The sequence below is a fragment of the Nuphar pumila genome, chromosome 5, assembly GCF_984573655.1.
Source record: "Nuphar pumila chromosome 5, dmNupPumi1.hap1.1, whole genome shotgun sequence".
Lineage (NCBI taxonomy): Eukaryota > Viridiplantae > Streptophyta > Magnoliopsida > Nymphaeales > Nymphaeaceae > Nuphar > Nuphar pumila.
The window spans coordinates 7,781,029-7,804,207 of record NC_143253.1 but is presented as its reverse complement, the minus strand read 5'-3'; positions in this window follow the sequence as shown (position 1 = coordinate 7,804,207).

Sequence of the window (23,179 nt, the reverse complement as noted above, 5' to 3'; positions counted from 1 at the left end):
TTGGACGTCTCACAATTCATGAAAGATGCATGTGGTTGAAAAATGGGCCAAAGCATCATCTTGAAGTTAAGTTTAACATACAAAATTAGTAAAATATACTTTTTTGCCTTTTGAGATTATGTCTATGTGAGTCAAGCGATTACCAAAACTTGTAGTGGTACGATACCATAATATCTGTATATATTATTGTGTCGTTGAGATACTAGACCACCATAATTTATGGTGGTACACTCGTCATCTACTTAAATCTAATTTCCAAAAGCAAAAAATTAACCTTTAAATCATGATTGGCATTTTCCATGTATTACTTTTATGTGTTAAAGACTGCCATGATGCTTTTGGGCTAGCTAAAACCATTCCTGTTTTGATAAACTTTGAACCATTGATTTTTCTCCATGTTAGACTGATTGGTACGTCACATTGCTGATGATTAAATATATTAACATAGTAAGTACAATCAATCACGCTAAACACATCGGAATTTTTGGATTTAATATTCGATGGCTAAATCCATGCAATCTAAAAACAGTACCCCCTAGATTAAACAAAAAGAAAACTGTTATTATGATTTTTTTTTAAAGGAGTTAGGTTGGTTATATATGAGAGAGAGAGAGAGAGAGAGAGAGATCTTTCACCATCTCTCTCGCCCCACAGACGATCAATTCGACCAACCTCACGAATAAATCGCCTCCGTCTGTCAAATAAAGGGCACGTCTTCTTCTTGCGTGGCTGTTGGGCCTTGTATATCTCCGAGTTTTTGCCGATCTTCAGAAGCTCTAAGGCATTGCCAAGAACAAGGTACTCTGAGCTCTTTCGTCACGTAGTGCATGCACGTTTGGAGTTTTCTTCTTTTAGAACACCGTGCTCACGGGCAACATCGTGCTTGGGTTCACGGGCTCCCTCTCTCTCTCTCTCACTCACGTGAACTCGAGCGGGGCTTGTATAGAAACAAACCCCTCCGCGTCTTCTCTTCCCTAATTTGTTGTATTTTACTTTGAAGACAAAAACTCTTATATGATGGTTCTTGTCCCGAAGGACGTGTTTGGTGAAGGACGGACAAAGATCATATAATATTTCGAGGTCAAACTTTGCAGTTAGTTTTTCATGTTTTCCGTTTTCATAATAGCGAGTGCCAGATCGCCGACGACGAGGGTTTCCCTCATTTGGTAGGAGCGACTCATGAATGTCATCAAGTTGACAGGACGTCACGAGTTTGAAATCAAAAGAGTGTATTCCTTGCTGCGAGGCCCAAGCTGGGTGTACCTTCTGGTGGTCTGAGGGAGGTAAGGTTTTTATATCATTCTGTTAGTCAGTGAGTAATAAGGTGGTTTGTCTCAGTTTTTAGTTTTTATTATGACAAATAACCTTGATCGAGAACCGGGTCACTTAATGGGACCACCTTCATGCAAGGTCATCAATTCAATCATGAGTTAGGAACTCAGGAACCTAAGATTGTACTTTCCAAGATATATCTATTTACACCCTCTCTCTCTCTCTCTCTCAGTCAATGGTTCATCATATTTTAAGTTACAAGAAAAGATGAACTGTTAATTATAGCTTTCTTTCAAATATTGATATATCTATTGACACCTTTCTTGTTGGGCATCCAAAATAGCCATTGAGTCACGCTAACCGGACTGATGCCATTTTTTTGTAGAACTTTTTACATGAAGCGCTTTGCCTGATTCGCTCAGTTCCCATTGATGCTTGCAAAAGTATAAGCGCATCAGTTGATTTTTTTTAGAGAAAAGGCAATTGATATATATATATAATTAGAAATTACATTATGTACATAAATGTGTAGCATAAAGAATGCCTTTATACTACACGTTATACACCTTTCACCCCATTCTTGCTGATGCACGTAGTTCTTTTATAATCTTATAGTAAACTAATTAAGTGAATGTTTGGTCGAAAATGACTTCATTTCGGTGAAGCCATATCTGCCTCCATGTTATCAGCACCCACCGCCTCCATTGAAGATAACCTACCCTGCGTTTTCTAGCTGAAAGTAGCAGATCCCGTAGATGACAATGCAGTTCTAACATTTAAGGAGCTGATTATGAGAAAACTTTTTTGCTAGTAGTAATGCTTAAATCCATAAGAATTTTGTTGGATATAACTACACACTTAGGCTATGAGATACGGCAAATGGATGTCAAGACAACGTTCATAATGAAGTGTTAGAGGAAGATATCTATTTGCAACAACTAGAGGATTTTGTAACTCCTGGATAAGAAAACAAAGTCTGTAAGCTAAACAAGTCTATATATGGTTTAACACAAGCTTCAAGAAGCTAGAATATGCATTTTGATTAAGTGATCTAAGAATATGATTTTTACAAAAATTCAGAAGAACCATGTGTTTACAAAAAAAATTACGGGAGAGCAATTTTTTAGCTTATCTTATATGTGGATGATATCCTATTTATTGGGGAATGATGTACAAATTTTGACATCTATTAAGATATGATTGTTAGTACTTTTTAAGAATTCAAAATTTTAGACACAGATAGAATAAAATCATCAGAATGAGTCCATCTTCTTATATTGATAAAATTATGGTCAAGTATAGCGTGAAAGAGTGTAAACCTACACTATTACCTTTTAGACATGGGATATCTCTTTCAAAAGATATTATGCCTAAAGTCATAGATGAAATTGAAAGAATGAAAATATGCACATATATCATGTATCCCATGTTATGTACAAGACCATATATTTGTCATGTTGTAGGTTTTGTTAGCCATTTTGGGGAATAGCCCTGGTACTACTCATTGGACAGCAATGAAGCATATTTTGAAGTACCTTTAATGGACTAAGGATTATAAGCTCACTTTTCAAAGTAAAGATCTTGTTGGGATCGTTTATACAGATTTTGGTTTTCAAAAGGATCCAGATAACAATGCATCAATTTTTAGATATGTTTTCACTTTGAGTGGTGGGGTTATGAGTTGGCGTAGTGTAAAGCAAAAAATGTGTTCTTGACTCTACCACAGAAGTGGAGTATGTTGCAACTGCTGAGGCGGCTAAAAAAGATATATGGTTTCATAGATTTCTTATTGAGTTGGGGAGTGTTCCTTCATTGTTGGCCCTCATTACATTATATTATGACCACAATGGAGTGGTTTATCAATGCAAAGATCCAAAAAACCCAGCAAGATAAAGCATGTGTAAAAAAATATCATTTGATAAGAGTTTTTGACAACCACAAAGAGTTGTTGATTTCTATTATTTTTTTTGCGAGAAAGTAAGGCTTTGATTTTTGTATCAAAACTCGTTCTCTATGGATATTCTATTTCTTTTGATAGCAAAGTGATTATTTCAATAAATAAAGTAGTTATTGCTTCTATATGCTTGAAAATGGTTCATACATTGTTTCTCTTATAAATTATTCCAATAGTGTGTCTATGGTGGATCAAGTACCTATTGGTAAATTCGTAATGCATGTATCAAGAAAGAAAAAAGTATGATCCTACGAATTTCACTTATCGATGACATTTATGTCTTGGTCACGTTAATCGTGATAAGATCAAGAAATTAGTAAAAGACGGTCTTTTAAATAGTTTAAAGGTGGAACCTTTTAATACATGAGTCATGTCTTCAAGGCAAAATGACCAAGAAACCATATTCCAAAAAAGAGAGAAAGAACTAATGATAAATTGAAACTCATAAATTCAGATGTACGTGGTCCATTAACTATTGTTGTAAGAGGAGGTTATCGGCACTGTGTTATATTTACCGGTGACTATTCTCGATATGGATATGTGTACCTAATTACTTATAAATATGAAGTTTTTGAAAAGTTTAAAGACTTTAAAAATGAAATTGAAAAACAATTTGGTAAATCCATTAAAACACTTTGATCAAATTACGGTGGAGAATATCGCTCTAATGAGTTTTAGGACTACTTAAAAAAATATGGGATTGTCAATCAATGGACGACTCCTAGTGTACCAGAACAAAATGGTGTATCTGAAAGAAGAAATCAAACTTTATTAGATATGGTTTGATCGATGTTATGTGCTACGGATGTACCAATATACTTGTGGAGATATACTTTAGAAACTACAAATTATATTTTGAATAGGGCCACTTCTAAATCCATACCATTAACTTCATATGAGTCATAGATTGGTAAAAAACTAAGTCTCAAACACATGAGGATATAGGGTTGCACAATTAATGTCTGCAAAATTGATATAGAAAAATTAGAACCTAAAAATGAAAAATTCATCTTTTTATGTTATCCCAAAGAAATAAAAGGCTTCTATTTTTACTCCAAGATAGACAAAAAGGCTGTTAGAAATCATTTAATATTCTTGGAAGCATATTATGTTCTCAATAAAAGAATTGATTTGCATGAGATTTAAGAGAGCAAATCTAGTGAAACAATTGAAGATATTTATTTAATCTGATGGGTCTGATGTAAACACATTGCCTTGAGATACAATGATAGAGTTTCAAAAATTTTAGAGAAATATAAATACTTCATTTATAATAATGAAGTATTTCATATCATAATGGATAATGAGAATGATGATCCAATGAGTTATCAAGAAGCTATATTAGATATAGATGTGTCTCGTTGGATTCAATGCATGAATTTTGAAAAAAAAATCATGCATGAAAATGATGTTTGGACCATATGAACGTTGAGCTTGTCCCTAATTAACTCCAGTATGTGAGATGCAAGAGGTTTGGTTTATATCAGCCATCTGATCAACAGTAGATAGATATTTAAGCTATAATTTTTGCTTAGCTACATGAACACATCTACAAAGTGGATGTCTATCTCAATATACATGGTATAATTATGGTATAGAGGATTAGCAATAAGATATGCAGCACCGATGTTGTCACACCAAATTATGGGAATATATGAGTTTTCAACATTCAATTCTTTAAGTAAATGAGCCACGAAACTTCTACAGCAGAGTACCTTGTATTTTGCTTCCGTATTGTTGCAAGCAATCGTATTTTGCTTTCGAGTTGACCATGAGATAAGTGAATTATTGAGAAAAATAGCAAAACCACTAGTACATTTTTTATCATCAAGATTGCCTACCCAATCTATATTAGAAAAGGTGAAAATCTGCATAGTGTTATAAGGAAAAATAAAAAGACCATAATCAAATGTATAACATAATGAATAATTCATTTGACATCAATCCAATGAAGAGAAGTATATGCATATACTGACAAACTTTGTTCACGACAAACTCAAGATCTGGTCTCGTAAGTGTAAGGTATTGCAAAGCTCCAACAACATGCTGATACTAAGTAGGATCATCAAGTAATTCCCCATCATGAGATATGAATTTAGTAGACGTAATCATAAGTGATGAGACTAGTTTAGACCCAATCATATATGTTTTCTGAAGTAGGTCTAACATTTGTTTTTTCTGCCAAAGTAAAAGACCATGAGAGGTATGAAATGCTTCAATCCTCAAAACATAATGTAAAGTTCTCAAGTCATTGATAAAAAATTCTTTACCCAAACGATCAATAATAATTGGTAGTTGAGAGTCTAAATCCTCTATATATAATGATAATGTCATCTACATAGATGTGCATGTGTACCATGGAAATGGACAGCTTGTTGGATAAAGAGGGATGCATCTACTTTGGACACAATAAAACCAATATCCAGTAGAAAAGAACTAAGCCTTTGAAACTAGGCATGTGGGGATTGTTTGAACCCATAAATGGTTTTGTGTAGTTAGAAAACTGAGCATCAATAAATCCTTGAGGCTGACTCATGTAGACTTCTTTTGATAAAACCCCATAAAGAAAAGCATTATGAGTGCCTAATTGATCAATTAACCACCCTCAAGAAATAGCAATACTGAAAATAGTGTGGATTGTAGGAGGTTTCGCAGCCAGGCTAAAAGTTTCAAAATAATTGATGTCGTCCTCTTGAGTATACCCTTTAGCAACAAGGTGTGTCTTATACCATTCAAGATTACCATCTACCTGTCATTTTATTTTGTAGATCCACTTGTTGCCTACAACATTATAAGATGGTGACAATGAAACAAGACTTCAAATTTTATTTGAAGCAGAGCATGAAATTCATCTTGCATCGCATGACACCAGTGAGTATCCTCACTAATTTTACTTTGAACCTTAATTAAATAGGAAAGTCCATATTTATTGAGAATGTGCTGCACCACTCTACACAAAGGATGACTGAGTGCCATTCTTCCACAGATGCTCCTTCTCTAACACATGTTGCTGCATTTAATGTCTGGCTGTGTCAATCCACTTTATTGATATCTAAACTGTATAGGACACGTTCATTTTGCACTCCTTTTACAAAACAACAATTTGGAATTCAAGCAAAACATCATTATTCCTTATATGTTTATGAACTAATAAAAAGATTAAAGGTAATGGCAAGTACGTGTAATATATCTTTCCAAACTAATGAACAATTTGAAGCATTGAAAATGATCAGTATTCTTGATTTTCAAACCTGCGTCGTTCATGAACTTAACATTGTCACTTCCATGATATTTAGATTGAAGCGATATATTGTTCAAGTTTGTTGTGACATGGTGTGTGGCTCCGGAATCTGGGTACCATGCATGCTCCACCGTCCATCTGATTTGAAGTAGTGGCATTGTATGCTTCAGGAGGAGGAGAAGTGACCTCTCTCTAAAATTTAAACATTTTGCATTACAAGGCACTCTGTCCTTGTTTGTGACGTGTCCTATATTAAACTGCTATATGACCATGGTTAATTACCACATGAGTGGCACACCACCGTGTGTGACTGACCCTCACTAAGACCTCTATTGGTTCCTCTTCCCCTCACAATTTTGATTATGATGATATTGCAGTTGTTTACATGTCAATTTTGTCATTTGACTTTCGTGTTCCTCAAGCTCATGAAGTTGGGCTTCATGGACCGACAAATTACTTAAAAATATAATTTTAAGTGTTTTTCATATTTATTTAAATATAGCCGATTCAAGGGTGAAGCGTATCGATTTTCTGTCGATACAGGCCGATACGCACCGATACTGACAACATTGGTTAAGAGATCTTTTTAAGTCTCGGTCGGATGAAACCTTGAACCAATGATCGCTTAAAGTGAAGAATGCTTCAACTTTTCTTTCAATTATTGTTGGGGCAAGTAGATACTTGTGCAACAATTCCAAACATTAATTAATACCCTAAGGAAGGAACAAAAAGGGGATCCCACAAACTTTACTTTACATTCTTTCTCAAATGAGTCGAGGCATGCATGAATCGATATATGCAACTATTTGAAAAATCAATATGGCAACATTCACAGCTTTATTATAAGAAAGGACTTATTTCTTGATGTATGATGCCTTCCATTTCTTGCTTTCACTTGTTTTTGTCCAAGTGCCATTAGGTAAAGGAATGGACCATTTGTAGGACCCTTTTCTCATGTTCATGAGATAGCTCAATTTTATGTAGGGTAGGATGGTTAGTGACCTGCCCTCAAAGTGTTTTTGGAATCTTATGTAAAATCTCTTTGGTGTTGGTTAAGATAACAAAAAATGTTCAATCATTCTGGCTTCCTTTCTTTTTTTTATGTGGCATAAATCACACTTGGGTTATTTGTCAAATATAATAATTAGAATAATTAACACCCCTTTGTTTGTAATGTGGCACAAATCATAAACATGGGAGCACGTTGAAATCATACTTTAAACATGGGAGCATTAATAAGAGCAAGGGTTTATCCTTGGACTTTTATCCCTTGCTCTTATTAATGTAAGGGGTTTGACACTTATGGGAATGAAACCCTGACCACCCATCTATGGGTCAAGGACCCTTCCACTGCACCAAACCCCTAGGGCTAAACAAATTCTACTTGGATGGTGTGTCTGTGTGGTCTGTCCCGCAACGAGGGGTTAGGGATGTAAGCTGTTGAGATTTTTGGGTCAGATGTATCTGATGCCAGATTCAACTAATAACGAATTCAGATAGAGAAAAGCCCCTACAAAAACTGGTTTTGTATATTCAGATATCTGTCAGAATTCGGTTGCGAAAATCAAAAACCATATTTGGATCTAATTATAGTCGGATATGGTTTTGGCTTTACCGAATCTGACTAAATGAGTTGATTTGGGTCAGATCTCAGACAAAATCCAATTGGGTGACTTCCCTACTAGGGGTGTAACCAGGTGAGGTTGAGTTGGGTTTTGTTAGACCCATTTTTCAAATGCACCTAAAAGTAGACTCAGACCCGACCCAATTTAATTCAGGTATAGAGTATAACTGAAATTTGAGAATCATATGAATGTTTGGATATCGGGTACAAATGGGTCAGGTTAAATGGGATCATTTTTTAATTGGGTCCAAATGATTGATCTTAGACCTGACCCAACTTGATTCGTGCCTGGGTTTGGGTTTGAGTTTGAGTATGACTAGAAATGTAGATCCGTACGAGTTAATGGGTTCAGGCATAAAAATGAGTGAGGTTAATTAAAACGAGCTTGTTTTTTAAACTCAAGGCTAAGTCCAGTGACGACCCTTTACTTGGCATGACTCAGTATCCCGTTTGGGTATGGATGCAAATTGTGATTCATCTAACTATATATTGGACCTTGTTGAGCAACTACTCTACTGCCCTTTATTCAATCATGCTTATCATGGCTAGCCCAGTGTCCACATATAGGAGTTGGGCCTAGAATTGTCCAAGTGAAACTGAAGGGCTTGTTTGATGGTTTGTCCAAGATTGAACAAAACCGAACACAGGTTATGTTAAGAGGCGGAGCCACGTTAACAGGAGGGTGGGCACTGGTGCCCTAACCAAAAGGGGGCCAATGACCGTCCTCTCCCTCCGAGGAAGGCAAGCAGAAACCCAGTGGTGGCCGGAAATGCCTCCGCCCCTCTGACGACGACGATGATGAAGACTTTCGAGATGAAGATTTTTTGACAAAGGCTCCGACATCATCATCAGCACCGTCGTCCCCTCATTCCGGATCGGGCGAGTCATCGGCATCAAGGAAAACCGGATATGCAAGATCCAAGAGAAGACCAGTGCAACTATTAAGATTGTCGATGCCCTAGGAGTATGCCTCGCTCTGATTTCTTTCTTTCGTCTTGTTTTTTCTTTTTTCTCTTTGACTTCACCTGACTTTGTTTTTGTGCAGTGCTTAAATGTGTAATTCATTGTTTCTTAGTCGTGTTTCTCTTACAAATAACTTCTTATTCTTCTATTCTGCAATCGGTTATAGAGTTAATTGCTAATGAAGTAATTAGGTTGCTGAGACAATCGCTTTGGTTGAGTGTATATAGGCCGCTTTCTCTCTCAAATCACTTTCTTTTCTCCTTTTCTACAACTGATTACTGAGTTAATGGGAAATTTAACAAGTAATTAGATTAAGTCTTGCATTTTTTATTTTTGTGAATTTTCTCTATGTCCTTCTTTGGTTTCCGAAAACAAACAGTAATGGGGGATTTTGGTTCCATTTTGTTTAACTTATAAGGTTTTAGACAATAAAGACAGTGTACATAAAAAAAAATTCTCTATGTGGAATCGGAATTCCTTGCCTCGTAGTTTTAAAACAGTTTAGTTGTGGTTTTAGCTCAGTTTATGTGGAAATGTGTAATTGGTTGTGTTTTTTAATTAGCATTAGGCATGAATAATGAATACTTGATTTTGGTTAGAATTTTAGGTGTTTTATTTTAAGTTTTTTAAATAGCATAAATAGGTGTTTTTTTTTAAGATTTAGGGTATTGATTTGGATCTTTTTCAAATGACATGAAACCCAATTAGGGTTGTAGGGTTCTTTTGTGCTATTTTTTTCAACTAGCATTAAACATTATTTCATTAATTATCTTAACCTATTCTTTCAAAGAGTGCTTCATTTTGGTTATCAAACCCCTAAATCTTTGAATTTTTTGGATTTAAATTTTTTATTTTGGCTTTTTAAATAGCATGATTGTTTAATTAGGAGTATTTTTTCAATTAGCATATCTATGAATGATGTTTGTTAGGATTTACAAAATTATTTGATCATTTTTTAACACATTGTAGATATATTTTGTATTAATATTTTTTTTACTGAATATTTATGCATGTGTGTCCGCCTATGGTTATGTTTGTTATGTAACAACTGTACTTCATCCAATATTTGTGCGTAGCTAGGATTCATGTGAGGGGGGGGGCAAACAGGGGTGTAGCAAAAAAAAAATTATTTGTGCCATAGTCTGGGGTTCGGGGCCAGCGCCCCCGAAAATTTTTTTTTGAGATAAAATAAAAAATGGCTACAATTATTAATAAAAATCTATTTCATATGGACAAATCAAACTATTTGCTACAGTCAGGGCTGGGTTAGGACTGGGCTGGGCTACAAAAATGGATAAAAATCTATTTCATATGGAATCGGGGCTGGGCAAGGACTGGGCTTTTAAAAAAAAAAAAAATTTACTGTTTCGGGAGTCAGGACTGGGCTGCCCCCCCCCCCTAGCTACGCCCCTGTTTGTACCGTCTACGAAAGTTATGTTTTTTATGTTCGTTGTTTGATTGATGTTGTGCAGACAACTTGGACACACATGGATAATGAGTCAAATAACTTCATTTTGGATCAAATTACCTAATCCACCCCAACATTATCCATGTTTATTATGAATTTTAGCTCCAAATATGGATCTCAAATTGTATCTAAATACAAAAAAAAAGAGTATAAAACTTGATAAAAATGCAGCATATATCCCCTCGATTTTCTTGAAAAATAAACAAAGTGCAAGACTAGATTTTCTTGAATAATAAGGAGCGAAAGTGCAAGATATTCATTTGAGTCTCCCTGAAGATTTTTTTGGTAATAAGTTCATATGAGGTTGTGAAGACGTAAGCAAAGGACACAATTAATACTTCTTGAAAATCAGAAATAAACAAATGCAAAGTGGGGTATTTGATCACACTGCACAGTATGGCAAAGTGAATTTTCTTGAAAAAAAAAGGATAGGAAAAAAGGAGGGAAAACGTTCAAAATGAACTTAAAAAAATTCAAAGTAAATCTCTATGATATTTAGAAGAAACAAGCAAAAAGAAGTTAAAGGATGATTTTGAAAAGTCGGAAATAAACAAGCTTGAAGATAAATGTTTGATCACTATGTATGACTGTAAATGCACAAAATGAATGATAAATATTGAATACTGCTCAAATCACTCACTTGGGCAGAACCTTGTCATCTCTTGTCCCTCACTCAAATCTTATGTGAAAGACGCATATATAACAAATGAATACCCGATTGTGACTATTCATTTGAGCAAATAAACAAACAGTTAGTATGCATCCAAACAGAAGTTACATAATGAAAAAAACCATGAAAATAACCCTTGGTTGTGTTGGCCAAGTAAAATGGTTTTAATGAACCAAATAAGAAAAAATTTTAAATATAAAAAGGAGAGGAGCTAACAAAATTAATTAACAAACCAAATAACAAGTAGACAGCATATTTGAGCACCATTGGGAGAAAGCATTAAAATAAAAAAACAAAAAACAAATAGCATGATGGTTGTCTCGTGTTAAGAAGAAGCCCTCAAAAGATGCATCGATCAATCGGAGAGAGAGAGAGAGAAAGAACCGAAAGAAACATCAACATTACTAAGGCAGGAGATCAAGAAAGAGTTGAGCTTGCAAGCAAACAACCCAAAACAAAGAGCCGAAAGCATGAAGGCAAAACATCAACATTACTAAGGAACATAGAAATTAGTCAGGGTCATGAGGAAGAGAGGGCGGCTGAAGGGGTGGATAACATGGAAAGAGATGCATAAAATTGCATACACATCATCTAAGATGCAATGGACGAGCTTATCTAAGACAATCGGAATGAAGAAGGAAGAGAGAGAGAGAGAGAGGAATGAAGAAGGAAGAGAGAGAGAGAGAGAGAGTGTGTCGTGGCCGGCCGGTGGTGGCCTCACCCGTTGGATTCATAGGGGTGAGAGAGAGAGGGGGGCAGGAGAACCAGAGGATCGGGGTTAGAACCCCCTCCTTCCCTGCCTTTTTTTTTAAATGCCCCTCCCTATTCTCAGCGTAACAGGGGTGGAACGATTGGATCCCCAAAATAAGAATGTGGCAGACCACATTTGGTGTGTCCACTGCATCCATTGTTTGTTAGCCAGGGCGTGGTTTGTGGTTGCGCCATCCTAAATCACACCCTGGACAAGCTATCAAACAAGCCCGGAAGGTTCAGTAGGTCAGGTCAATAGGACCACGCTGATAGTTGGACGAAAACCATGGTTTGTTTTTCTTTAACCATGATTGATTTCAATTAGGACACTATGACGCCTGATGTTTCACCCTAAACAATATTTTTTTCATCAATCATAAAAAACTTGGTGAAAAAACATTGGAATTATAAAAAGTATTTAAAATTTTGGACAGTGATTTAGCAAAGAAGCATCCGTATCCAAAGTTTTTCCATCCCTCTTATCATTTGTTTGGGAATCACTTTCTTTTGGTACCGTACATGATTTGTTAGGACTTAGATGTCACAAATCAATCCCTATTTTGGACTTAGAAAATCCAAGGATATAAAATCCAAACAAGATCTATAAAGATCGCAATTGATTATGAAGGATTAGGAGCAAATGCTAATATGATCTAAAAATCTCCAAGATGAAACTAAGCTTAGCTTAGATGAATTTAGGGTGTGTTTAAATGCCCTGGATCTCAGCTGGATTTGAATCCAAGGCATAACCAATGAGATAAGGTTGAATCCGGATCTGAAATATATGTGGCATTACTGGATCCATTTAAAATGTGCAATTGATTGGGTTTTGATCCAAATTTGAATTAGGTGCAACTTAAAATGCTGATTCTAATCCAAAAATTATCCAAAAAATAAGGTTTGATTCTGATTCAAATGTGCATCCTGATCTTGTTTCAAAGATCTGTACTGCAGGGAAATAACATGTTAGGTTCAGATTGGATATCTGAATAGACCCGAACTGTTTGTACCCTGGGTTAAGAGGGCGCTTACTAAGGCGGACAAAAAGCGAGCTGCTCTCTACCTAATACATTCTTATTCCCCCTTGTTCACTGGCAGCTGACTGGTTATAGATAGGGTTGTAATGGGTAGATTACGACCCAATCTTGACCCATACCAGATTCGATACCATCCAGGTTTGGTAATAAAGAACGAGGTCCAATTAGTATACAGAGAAGGGTATGGTTTATGAATTTTAATATCAGGCCCTAGTCTGATCCAAATTCCAATTAAGATCCACAATTTTTCATGTGAATAAGAAAAAAAATATTATTATTTCAGGTATGAAGTAGGTCCGGTTTATGTAACCTTATATGACCAAGGTTTTGCCTATGGTAGGTCCAATTGGACCCAATCCATATCCACTAACAGCACCTCAAAATCAGCTCTGGATCTGAACCCACTCTGGTCCCATGAATGTCTGCCCCGTTGACACCCCCATTCTTTTTCTTTTTTCTTTTGAAAGGCAGGCTGGGGTTAGGCAGACCCGTACCAGTTCATATTAAGCTGTGAATAGAAGCATACAGTATACAAAAATCACCCATGCCAGTCTATGAGGGTCTCTTGGTGGGGGTAAAACTGACTTTTTCTTCTTTTGAGTTTCTGACTGGATCAAACAGAACCCCGAGTACGGGGTCCATTTTCAACCCCATTTGGTGACTGCTGAGAGTATGGGAAAAGCCTCGGGGCATCTCCTAAATTTGACACTCATGGGTCACTTGTAACGACTGTTCAAGAGGAAACGAGAGGGTCATACATGGTTGGGGAATCCTCCATGGATGCCGATTTTCCTACTGAGGGCCGAAGCTCAACGATCGGGAAAGGGGTGGTGTTGCCACCTGGTGAACTATGCCTCTCCACTTTACCGTCTCTTGTACGGTCAATCACGTCTACCCTTTTGCAGCATGCAGCTGGCCTGCTGGAGACGTCCCAGTCTCCTACTGAGTCTCGTGTCCTATGAAAGAAAATTAGAATCGAGAATACGCGAAAAATAAATTTTTTTTTTTTTAAATTATTTTGAATTTGGAGTAGATCGTACATTTATAAATAATACACAGATTTAACTTAAAGAACAATACATTTTACAATATCCGACTGTGCTTTAGATATTATTCTCTTAATTTATGTTGTGATCCCTTGACTATCGGCATTGTTGATAGTCGTTGTAATCCCTTGAGCATCGATATTATTTTCTTAATATCTGTTGTGATTCCTTGATTATCTACACTATATGCACGATATTTTCTTGATAGTCGTTGTGATCCCTTGAGTATAGAGACGTTTCCTTGATAATCATGTAATATTGGCTTAGTCCCTTGATTATCAACCAAATATACATGTCAAATCTTTGACTCCTCCTCAAATTGGAGCATGAGGATTGAGTACGCCCAACTTGGTTTTGAAGTGAAAGAAGTGATTGGTGCCAAGCGCCTTGGTGAATAGATCCGCATGCTAAGAATGTGTGGGAATGAATCGCGTTTGAATTAGGTCGCTTTGAATTTTCTCTCACACAAGGTGTCAATCTATCTCGATATGTTTGGTACACTCGTAATAGACTGGATTGACGGCAATGTGAAGAGCTGCTTGAATTGATTATCACAATAGAGCGTCATGGGTTGAGAGTGATCAATCCCAAAGTCCAGCAGCAAGTACTTGATCTATATGAGTTCATAACACGCTAGGGTCATGGATCGATATTCGGCTTTGGTCAATGATTGTGACATAGTAGATTACTTTTTAGTCTTTCAAGAAACAAGGTTGTCTTCAATCATGACGCAATAATCGAATGTGGATCGATGAGTTATTAGGCAGGCGACCCAGTCTGAATCTCATTAACCAACTACTTGAATATTGTTGTTGGATGACATCAAAATTCCTTGTTCTGAGAAACTCTTAATATATCGAAGGACCCGCATGTCAACGTTCATATGAGGTTGTTGCGGCTGGTTACTGAACTGACTTAGAATATTGACCACGAAAACAATATTGGGTTGGGTTATAGTAAAATATAATAGCCAACTCACTAGGCGCATATATGGTCCTAAATCCTTCAACAAATCTCCATCTTCATTACTGAGTTTGGTATGTGGTTTCATGGAAAATTGACTTGGGTTAGCTCCAAGGTAACTCATGTCCTATAGGATATCGAGAGCATATTTTCGTTGAGATAAGAAAATATCACTTTTAGATCTTGCAACTTTAATGTCGAGAAAATATTTTAGTCGTCCAAGGTCCTTCAATGATTAATGTGAGACTTAAGTTGCTTGATATATGTAATATCATCTCCTACAATGATAATGTCATCCACATAAATTAGAACAAAAACGTATGTTGTATTAGTAGCTTTTAAAAAAAATGAATAATCAACTTTAGATTGTGTGAATCCTTCTTGAAGTAGATAGTGTGAGAGCTTGGCAAACTAGTTTCTAGAGGATTGTTTGAGTCCATACAGTGATTTGTGCAACTTGCAAACTTTACTATCCTCCTGAACAGAGAACCCTGGTGGTAAGTCCATATACACCTCTTCATCAAGGTCCCCATGAAGAAAGGAATTGTTAACATCTATTTGATATAGATGTCAATTCTTAATTGTTGCAATAGCTATCAAGCATCGCATTGTTACCAACTTAGCAACAGGAGAAAATGTCTCATTATAATCTAATCCTTCAATTTGGTTATAGCCTTTGGCTACGAGTCGAGCTTTATATCTTTCAATCGAGCCATCAGAGTGATGTTTAATTTTATATACCCACGGAGTATTTGTCTATGGGTAGATCCACAATCGACCAAGTGTCATTTTCTTTCAATGACCTAATATCTGAAGTCATAGCATCATGCCAACACTGAAACTTCATGGCATGGGAAAAAGTTTTGGGTTCTGAATGTTGGGAAATGGCACTTAAGAAAACACGGTATCTTGTGGAAAAGTGATCATAACTTATGACTTTGGTTAACTCATGATCTGTGTTGTGAACCTCCTCTCTTGTATCGATCGATTGGAGTATGGGAGCAACCATGTAACAGCTATAGTTTTTTAGATGTGGTGGTGGTTGATGGGTTTTTTCGGATCTTCGGAGATGAACTTGAGTTGGTTCAAGAGTTTCATGATTGAGAGATTCAGGATTCGGATCAAGGTGACCAGGGTTAGGGATCTCATTGACTTGAATATCACTAGGTTCTTGAATCTCATAAGGTTGAGGCTCAAATATGGAGATGGGTAGGATATGCCCTTCCCCTTTATCCGGATTGTTATGATCTTGAAAAGGAAACTTGTTTTCGTAAAACTTTACATCCCGACTAACAAAAATATTTTTTGTTTCAAGATCATACACACGATAACCGACTTGACCATATGGATACCCTATGAAAACTCCTTTGCATGCACGATTATTAAATTTGTGAGTGATGTATGTTGTGGGCATAGCACATACATCCAAAAACATGAAATAATCATAAATAGGGTTCTTCCTATGAATTAACTCCTAAGGTATTTTTCTCATTAACGGTTTGAAAGGAATATGATTAATGATATATGCACTTGTTAAAACACATTCTCTCCAAAATTTAATGGGTAAAGAGGCTTGAAATCTCAAGGCTCTCGCAACATTAAGTAAATCTTTGTGCTTTTGCTTGACCACGTTGTTTGGTTGGGGGTCGCAATGCAACTATGTTGGTGTTCAATACCCTTTTCTTTTAAAAAATTATGCATGTCATTTGAGAAAAACTCAGTTTCATTGACAGATCTGAAACTCAAAATATTACTATTAAATTTTTTTTTAACAAGTAAAGATAAATTTTTGATCTGGACTATGGTTTCTGATCTATGCTGCATAAGATGAACCCATGTGGTTCTAGAATAATTGTCCACTATGGTCAAGGTAGTTTGATATCCTCTCCATGTATCGCAATGGATTAATTGAAAAGGTTTTGACGAAGAAATTGATCCGCTAAGAAAAAAAGGCAAGTTTGCTTTGCCATATAAAAGATATCACAATGATTGTGAGGAAAACAACCACGTAATTTATTATCATTTATGAGAGTTTGCAATCTAGTATTCGAAAGATGTCCAAGTCTTAAGTCTCAAATATTGGAATCAAATGATGAACTACTCAAAAACAATTATCATCGATCTTAAAAATGTAAAGTCCACCATGTTGCTTACCCACTGCAATCTTCTTTTTTAAGAGATGGTTCTGAAAAATATAATGATCATGATAAAAGAAAATGACGCATTTCAGATCTTGGATTAATTTACTTTAAAAAATAAGATTGAATATGAATTCTGTAACATAAAGGACATTTGAAAAAAGAAATTTTGGCGTCAATCAGACACTACCCATGTGAGTCACATATGTAGATGCTCCGTTTAGTAATTCAATAGGAAAAAAATGGTGGGCCTTGAAAGCATTAGAATTGACAAGGAATTAATAATATGGTCAGTTACGCTCGTGTCTATGATCAAATTTTCGGACGATATGGAGCAAACAAAAGAAGTGTCAAGATTACTTGTTAGTTTGACTGCATGTGTTAGTTTGAGATTACCTAAATTTATCATAGCTAATATTTGGTCAAGTTGTTTCTGGGTAAGTCGTTTGGGGCTTTGGACGGACACTAATTTGTTGCCTTCGAAAAATGAAGAGTTGGTGCTGGCATGACTTCATTGACGGACATTGGAGGGTGTACCGGATCGATTTGGAAACCCGTGGAGATGAAAATATTTGGCCTTCACATAACCTAATTTTCTCCAATGATCATATTTTGGACGAACACAATTTTGTCAATTTCTATTTAGATCTATGTTGATCTGAGCATTGGATCCGTTTGTGATAGCCGCCACCGGTTCTTGATTAGCTGTGACCCTAAAATCACACTATCTTTCTTCCTGCACAAGTAGTGCAAAGACTTTACATATATTCTGCAATGGTATCATTGAAAGCAATTAGCTCCTTTTGGCATTATAGCTCTTATTCAATCCCATTAAGAATTGCATGAGTCTTTTCAGGTTTTGTTGCTCATGGATGACCTTCATTGTTCTGCATGTGCACGATAGATTGGTCATGTATGCGGATAACTCATCCTATAGACCCTTCATTTTTGTGTAATAGGCTTCCACAGAGGTTCGCATATGCTTGAAATTTATAATTTCTTGCTGAATTTAATATATGTGCGGAGCATTCGATTGAAAGAATCGGTCATGGAGTTCAGCCCATACTTTAATAGCAGTTTCAGTGTAGATGATGCTTGTGGATAGATCTGGATGCAACGAGTTGAGGAGCCATGACAAGATCATGTTGTTGCATCATTCCCAAACAACAACAAATTTTATGGGAGAAGTCAATTTTTTTATAGATCTATCTACGAATCCAAACTTGTTCTTCGCAGATAGTGACATAGTCATAGCACGACACCATCTGGTATAGTTGTCACCGGTTAATAGTTGTGATACTAGTACCATACTAGGGTTGAGTGTTGAACTTTGCATTTCATCCATGCATATTATAGTCGTTCTCTTGTTCGCGTATAGTAATCAACATCTACCCAAGGCTTTTGCAACACCCTCGAGTACATCCTCCGACCAAAGCTCCACTGACAGCTCTGACAGTCGAATTCAGATGAGAACTGTTGTGTGCACCTCTAAGACACACCTTTCTTCGTGATTAGTTGTAATTGTTCCACATTGGTTGTCATGATAAGGAACAGGTCATCCCTGAAGGTCAAGAATCTCACTCCTTTCAGGTGGGCCCATTGATGTTTCAGTGCCTCTATCATGAATCGGCACTCCATCTGTTTGTTGGTTAAGTTCTCCAAGAAATCATGCGAACACTATGAGGCCCATTGGTTCAAGGAGTTGCAAGTAGCGTCTTGTTAGGATTTTAATCCTTGGCCGGGAGTTGGTCTCGCTTGCTTGCCAACATTCCAATGTTGGAGTTTGCAGAGCACTCCCTTTGGGAACTATGTTAGCCCACGAGAATCCCTTAGTTGGGCCCTCAACATTTTTTGGTGATACTTCCAAGCCTTCCATCTCGCTCCCATCTTGTTTGCCTTTGTCCGGTGGTGGCCATTCCTCGACCCTCGACGGTGATCTTCCCTCCACTGTTGAGTTCATTCAGAGATTCAACACCCCAAGATATAGTTGGCAATACTAAATTTACGCTTTGAAGGCCTCATGTCTCTCACCTAAATGCATGCATGATTGTCTTGGGAGAAATTTTCCCCAAGAGCTCTTTCTATTGGGACTTTTTCTCAAGAACTTTTTTTTTACGAAATTTTTTCATCTATTTGATGCCAAAATAGTTATTGATGGTGAGCTTTTTCTGTGATTGATTATAAAATCAAAGAACTCAAAATGTCAAAAAGCTTAGATACCGAACATAAGACATCATTTGTACCTTTTAAACCATGGTTCCTTCAGAAACACAACGGACATTTTTTTGATGAAACTATATGATGAATTCAGTTCTTCAACTTTAGGATTTGTGTGGTCGTGTGGCCAATGGAGTGGTTCTGAGAGTGCGAGATGAAGGCACCCGATCAAACCTCACTAGAGACAGGGGTGTCTTCGTAGCTTTCTAAGGTGGGTCACGTAAGGCAGGGTGGTTGTGGGGGCCCACCCTAGGTTTTCTTTGCTTCGATGAGGGTTCCCGTCATTAAAAAATAAACTTTAGAATTCGTTTGATGGCAAGACGTTGTTGCTCTGGCTAACAGGCTTTCCATACCAATGGGGGCATCGCTTGTCTGGCAGGAGCAGTTAGTGCATGTTACCTTGTGTTGGGACAGAGCAAGTTCTAGTCTCTGCCTCACTTCAGCTTTCTCTTTTGACAAAAAAAAAACCTTCTTATAAAACCCAGGTTCTTAGAAAAAAAGATATTGTTGGGTCGGACCCGGGTAGGGTTCGGACCCGACCCGGATCCAAACTAGGTACTCCCCCTCGGTCTCTTTTTAAGAGAGGGCACGGGTTAAGGTTCTCAGATAGAAGAACCCTAACCCTCCACCGCAGTCGTTCGCACTCGTCCCTCTTCACCCTTCTCTTTTCTTTCCCCCCGTAGTCGCCCCGTGTTCCCTCCTCTCCTTCCCTTCGCTTTCTCGCTCCCTGCGTGTTGCAGTACCAACGACACCGGCCCCCTTCCCATGTCGGCCCTCCTTTTTCCCCTCTTCTCTCTCTCTCCACCTCTGTCTTCTTCTCCCTCTCTCTCTCTCTCTCTCTCTCTCTCTCTCTCTCTCTCTCTCTCTCTCTCTCTCTCTCTCTCTCTCTCTCTCTCTGCGTTATTAGAGGGTCGATAGCCCCCTGTCGTGCCCTCTCTCACTTTCTGTCTGTCTGAGGGTCGGCAAGTGGTCGGTGGCCCCTACCACCCTTTTTCCCTCTCTGTTCTGGCCAACAGGCAGGGGCGATGCCCCTGCCTGATCCTCCTTTTTCGGTAAGACCAACAGGGGCCCGCGTCATGCTAGAGGACCAGGATCGAACCCCTCTGCCACATGGAGGCCACTATTATTCTGGCAGGGGTTTTACTCTGGTCCCTCCTTCGCGGCAGACAGGGGTTTATCCCTTGTCTCGATCATCATGCCTCCTCCTTTCGCTCTGGTAGCTCGGTCAATGACCCCGAGCACACCAGTCACCTCATCTTTTCCTTCCTGTGTTTGGCAGACACCTCAACGACCCCTGCTTGAGTACTCGTTTCTTACTGTCGGCATCCCTGGGCTTCCCCTCCAAAGCGTCAGTTCTGAGGTACGAGTTTTCTTCTTTGATTTGAGTGAGAAAAGAGAACATGGATTCGATTTCCATGTGGTATTTTAGTATAAAATCATATGAAAGAGTAAATCTAAATATTTACTCTAAGATTCATGGTTGAGATAATGTATTTCCTCCTTTTTGAAAGGTATTTTTGGAGTAAAATCACGTGGAAAGTATTTTTACAGTAAAACAAAATTTTAATCCAGGAAAAATATTTTTTTTTGGACAGAGGTTCATGTTGGGTTTGGAGTCCACTAAAACTCTGTATTGATTCACGCATATCAGTGGGTTGTTGGTTTTGTGTTTTTGTTTTTTTAGATGTGCATATATGCTGTTATGCAAACTTGTATGTTGTTTGGTTTTCTTTATTAATGAGCATATGCGTTGTCGTCTAAATCTGGCATACACTATGTAAAACAGCATACTGTTTGTTTATTTTGTAACATGTGCATGTGTGTTGTTCCTATACATTTTGTATGTGATGAATAATGGGTTTCATGCATGTTGTTTTCTTTTGTATGCTGAAATTGGGCTTTCCCGCATATCAGTTCTTGCCTATATATACGGATGTTAAATTCTTGTGGTCTGACTTTTATTTTGGTGTTCATGTTGGAGTTGATTTATCTTAAATCATTGTTGTTAATTCTTTTTAAATTTGGATTTAAGTTGTATTTGCATTGTTCATTCACGTTAGACCTGGATGTATGTCCAAGCATGTACAATTTTCCTTGTTTTATCGCGTGTAGCATTTTTATAGTGTGTTAAATTTGGGTTTGGGATTAAATTAGTACCTCTGGGTTTAAGTATATCAAATCTGGGATTTGATTGGGGAAGGTAAATATAGGTTTTGGTTTAATAAATCAGTGTTTTTGTTTAAGCACGTGAAATCTAAAGTTTTACTTAACAAACCTGAGTTTTTGGTTGATTAATTTAAATCTAGTTTTGGACTTAAACAAACCTAAGTTTTTCTTGAGGTTGTTTAATTAGGTTTTAAAAGAAGCGACAATCTGTGTTTTTGACCTACATGGTTAAATCAGATTTCTCTTAGCGAGCTAAGTTTGGTCTAGACTGGTGTTTAAGTTAGCATGTGTACGGTTCAGCCCTTCCTGATACTACAGATTTCCTTACTTACTTGAATTAAGAGCATGATATGTTTTATTAGCCTACACTTGACACATGAAGTTGAAATCAAAGTAGTTGTTGTAGGGTTGCACCTTGCATCTTATGCACATATTTACACTAATTTGATTGTATTGGCACGTGCACCTTCACTTGAGTGTTTACATGTTGAATTAAGATGTGTAATTGCATGAAAGCATGTATGTCATGAGAACATGTAAGATAAAGCATGCAATTATATGAATGCCTAGACTAAATGAAATCATGCATGGGATATGAACATGTGTATAGAATGAAAGCATGAAATTTAAATAAGGTTGTGAACCCATGCACATGTATAATATTGTTTCATGCACATCTTTAGATTTTCATAAATGAAGTGCATTGGGAAGCATTAAAAGAATGCATTGGCAAGATCCTTAAGAGTTTTTGCATATGAATATATAGATGATCAATATGGATCATGGTAGGTTGTGAATGCCTTGAGCTGGTATGCTCCTTGCTTTACTTGTTTATGCGTTGTAAAGATTATATTTGATATTATGGTTTTAATTGCATTGTTTTATTGTTGCCACAGGTGGTAGACCGTGAAGAGCTGCGCATGCTGATTTGCGAGCTTATGGTTGCATATTGATTTGCAAATTTATGAAATTGATTTTAATAACAGGATAAGAAAAAGAGTATAGTGTAATTATTGTTCCCTTGATGTCTTTTTTTTAGTGTGAGAATCTTTGGCTTAGCAGTTTGGGGACCGTGAGGATACAAAAACTCCGTGTGCGTTGTTGTTGCCCCTGAACATGATATTGAGGTTCTTCTTCTAGCCACGGTTTTAAGAAGAGTCCACCACTTTGCCTAGGGTGGTATATCAAGAAAGTGACACTTGTGGATGTTGTTTTTCTTGGTATCTCTGACATTAGATGTTGATTTCTAATGTTTCGATGGATGGTGTTGTTTCTTGATATCGGTCGAGGGCTAAGTTTAGAACCCAGTAATAAAATACAACTTGCGTGCTAAGTTATTCTGGGAACCTAACTTGACATCGAGGAATTTACCCATTTTGAGTATCTGCGGGTGATGGTAATAAAAAGTGAAATTTAAATGTATATGCATCCTAATATGGACATGCATATGAAAGAAAAACTTGATTAGAGATAATAAATTATGCATGCATTGCATTGAAATCATGTATATTTCTGTTATGCATTAGATCAAGGATCTGCTTTAAGCCCTTTCTTATTTGTTATAGTGATGGATGAGCTTACGAGATCAATTCAAGAAAATATGTCGTGGTGTATGTTGTTTGCTGATGATATTGTTTTGATTGATGAGTCTAGAGCTGGGGTTAATGCTA